The sequence below is a fragment of the Pelophylax lessonae genome, assembly GCF_965119305.1.
Source record: "Pelophylax lessonae genome assembly, chromosome: 7".
Taxonomy (NCBI): Eukaryota; Metazoa; Chordata; class Amphibia; order Anura; family Ranidae; genus Pelophylax; species Pelophylax lessonae.
In genome coordinates this window covers 284,392,866-284,396,797 of record NC_138774.1, presented here as the reverse complement: position 1 = coordinate 284,396,797, position 3,932 = coordinate 284,392,866, and the positions used below count along the sequence as shown (strand labels likewise).

The window sequence follows — 3,932 nt, the reverse complement described above, 5'->3', positions numbered from 1 at the left end:
CAATAATGTGGTGATTACTTCCTCGGAGAGTACCTGCGACCGCAATCTGGCCGATTCAAGAGCCAAGCCGCTAGTTGCAGCCTCCCTGGATTCTGATGTGTCCACTGTCCCTGTTTCAATAGGTCTTTCTTCAGGGGCAGCGCTATTGGCGGGGCTGCCGCCATCTGTAATAGCAATGGAAACCAGGGTCTTCGAGGCCAGAAGGGTAGTATGAGGATGGCATGTGTCCCCTCTTTTGCGATTTTCAATAATGTCTTCAAAATGAGTGGAAACGGAGGGAAGATGTATACTAGTGGGAACGTCCATGGAATTGAGAATGCATCTTGTGCTATCGCTTTCTGGTTCTTGAACCTTGTTACAAATTTTGGCAGCTGTGCATTCTCTGATGTTGCCATTAGATCCACAGAGGGTGTTCCCCATTCGGCGAAAATTGGTTCCAGGTAGCATCTGTTGACCGCCCACTCGCTGCTGGTAGGGAAATTCCGACTCAGCTGATCTGCAAGGATGTTCTGTCTGCCTGGAATGTAGATCGCTGTCAGGGCCTCCAGGCGTGTCTCGGCCCAGACAAAAATTCTGGTTGTCAATTGCAGTAAAGAGAGGCTTCTGGTTCCTCCTTGTCGGGCTATGTAGGAGACTGCCGTTTGATTGTCCAACCTTAGTTGGACTTGGGCTCCTTGAATCAAGTCTTCGAAAGCACGCAGGGCTAGGAAGGCTGCTTGCAACTCCAGGAGATTGGAGTGTCTTGTCTCGATTGTTTGCCATCTGCCCTGAATCTGCCTGCCGAGGCAGTGGGCCCCCCAGCCCCGGAGACTGGCATCCGAAGTTATTGTTATCCACTCCCCTGGGCTGAGGGGCATGCCTCGCAACAGGCTGTCCGGTGAACTCCACCATACTAGGTTCTGGCGGATTCGAGTTGGCAACCTGATCCTCTGATCTAAGGATGCGCCATCCCACTGACAAAGGAATGACGTCTGAAAAGCTCTTGCATGGAATCTTGCCCAAGGTACTGCAGGGGTCGCTGCCGTAAACATTCCTAGAAGTGTCATGCAGTCTCTTGCTGATAGTGCAGGAGCACTCATTATGCTGTCGATACAAGCCATCAGTTCGGCCACCTTGCGATTGGGTAAGAAGATCCGTCCCTTTTGTGTATCGAATATTAGGCCCAGGTACTCCATTCTTCGAGATGGTATTAATTGACTCTTTTGAGCATTCACCAGCCAACCAAAATTGGCGAGAATTTGTAATACTTGATCGCGATGTCGCGTTAATTCTGTAATTGATTGGGCTACCACCAGAATGTCGTCCAAGTAGTGGTAGATCCTTATCCTTTTTAGACGAATGTTTGCAATGGTGGCTAACAGAACCTTGGAGAAGACTCTGGGAGCCGTGCTGATTCCGAAAGGCAAGCATCTGAATTGATAATGGTCTTCTCCCAAAGTGAACCTCAGATACCTCTGGTGGTGTTTGTTGATTGGAATGTGCAGATATGCATCTGCGAGATCGATTGATATCATCCAATCGTCTGGCTGTATCACTGATATAATCGTATATATGGACTCCATCCTGAATCCCTGAGGTTCGATGAATAAGTTTAGCGATCTCAGATCCAGGACTGGCCTGAGGTCTCCCGATGCCTTGGGAACCAAGAATATTGGGGAATAAACGCCTCTTCCCTACTGTTGTGGCGGTACTGGTATGACTGCCTGTTTCTGACACAATTCTTCTACATATCCTATTAAAAATTCTTGCTTCTTTTGGTCCTGTGGCCATCTTGTCTGGACAAATATGTTCGGTGGTTTTTGCCGAAAGACTATCTTGTAGCCCGTCTTTATCGTACTTTGGACCCATTGGTCCTTGACTTCGTCCGTCCATACCCTCCAAAAGGCCGTCAGCCTGGCCCCCACCTGGAGGGGTCGGACGGATGCACCGTCAAAAAGACTTCTCGGCCTTCTTCGCCGTTTGCGCAGCTCGTGACTTTACACCCCTCAAAAAGGAGCTCTGCGTTCTTCTCGACCAGGCCTATATGATCTTGCCTCACGCGCTCTTCTGAAATCGGTCTGTCCTGGACGGAAGGATGGTTGTATCTTCTTTGCTCTCTGTGGTAAGAGTCCCGTCTTACCTCCCGTTGCGCGCTTAATTGCTTCCTCTAAGGTCTTTCCAAAAAGTATCTTACCGTTAAACGGAATATTGCAAAGTGCCTGTTTTGATGCACTGTCAGCCGCCCAGTGCCGCAGCCAGAGGGCTCTCTTTGCTGTCACCGAGTGCACCATAAGCCTCCCTAACAGCTTTACGAGGTCTATGGAGGCCTCCGCCAGGAAGGCTGCTGTCAGATTTAATTCCAAAGCTGTAACAATCCTGGCTCTCTCTACTCTTGAGTTAAGTGCGGTCTCCACATTCGTGACCCATACCTTAACGGCTCTGGAGATGGAGGCCAATGCTATGCTCGGGCGGCAGACCATACCAGCAACCGAGTAGATCTTTTTAAGATCAGCATCCGCCCGTCGATCCATTGGGTCCCTGAAGGTTGCGGAGTCTTCTAAAGGAAGAGACATCTGCCTTGCCAAACGCTGTAGGGCTGCGTCTACCCCCGGCGGAGATTCCCAAAACTCGGCATCCACGGTCTTAAAAGGGTATAACTTAGAAAAACGATTCTGGGTGTTCGCTTTCTTCTCTGGTTTCCCCCATTCTTCTTCCAACAATTCTCGTATTTCTGTCATGAAAGGAAAAGCCGCTCCCTGCTTCTTCAGGGTCGGGAAATATCTCCTTACTTTTTCTGGTGGCTGGGAGTCTTGCTCCCACTCTATGGCTTCCTTTACCGCTGTGTCATATGGTTCTATGAACTGAAAATCAAACATATGTTCCTCTAGATCCTCTGATTCCGAAGAGGTTCCTGAAGAAATTTCCAGCACTGGCGGTGATCCCTTTCTGTACTCTGGGTTACTCCCTGTTTTAGGCCTGCTTCTAGGCGTACTTGTACTAGCCACCAGGTGTATGCTATCTGCCACGGCTTCGTGGATGTATTCTTTAATCTTGTTTGCCTCTGCCTCCTTGTCTGGGGCCACATCTTTAATGCACTCGGCACACAGGAGTTTTCCAGGAGCAGCAGGAGCCGTACAGGCCCAACATAAGCCCTCTGCGGGTCGACCTTTGGACCTCCTTGGCTCCATGTCTGGAGACTTACTAGCGTGCGACCTGCTCGGAGATTGAGGCGCCTGGCTAGAGCGTGGTTCAGGTGGAGGTGAACCAGATCGTTGGCGGGTCTTTTCCTTATGCGAATGCTTCTTTTTAGGGCTCTTGCTCCTAAAAGACAAACACCCTTTAAATATGGTGTATGCACTCTTTTCACCGTCTAGTCCCTCGTAGCCCCCTCCTACCTTTCCGACGATCTTCGTGCCTTCTGTGGCTGGCGAGCTCATGCTAAAAAAGAGGAACGTAAGATAAGCTTATTTCCTCCGTTTCCCCTCACCCTAACTTTCTCTAACTTAATAAAATCTAGATGAAATATGTTAAATACACAGAGATAAGAAAAATAAAAAGACACTTTTTTCTAGCTCCATCTCTTTTTTTTTTTTTTTTCATAAAAAGATACTGCTTACCTGTATAGAATAGACAGCACCAGCAGGTGGCAGCAGAGAGTAGACGAGCTTGAAAGGAAGAAACTGTCAAGTCTGGGAACCACTGGGTGGCAGCAGAGAGCTACTACAAGGCAGACAAGGATAGGAGAGAGAGAGTGAGTCATAGGAAGTAAACACAGCATATGGAACCTAGTTATCTCTCTGCACATGGACAGAAAATGAAATGGCTCTCTGCATCGCTGCCATTGTGGCTTCCCCTCTTATGCAGGGCGGTTGCTAGGCTACACCCACCGCCCAGAGCTCCACCTCCTCTGATATCACTGCCAGTGAATATATAAGCCAGGGAGAGCAGCCGGA

At 49.1% G+C, this 3,932-nt stretch overlaps 1 pseudogene across 1 annotated transcript; it reads right to left on the bottom strand.

Moving 5' to 3' along the window:
• Positions 1-1,929: 1,929 nt before the first annotated feature.
• Positions 1,930-3,416, bottom strand: LOC309560626 (annotated as a pseudogene). The gene has a single exon. The product of its transcript is annotated as an uncharacterized misc_RNA (transcript).
• Positions 3,417-3,932: the final 516 nt, after the last annotated feature.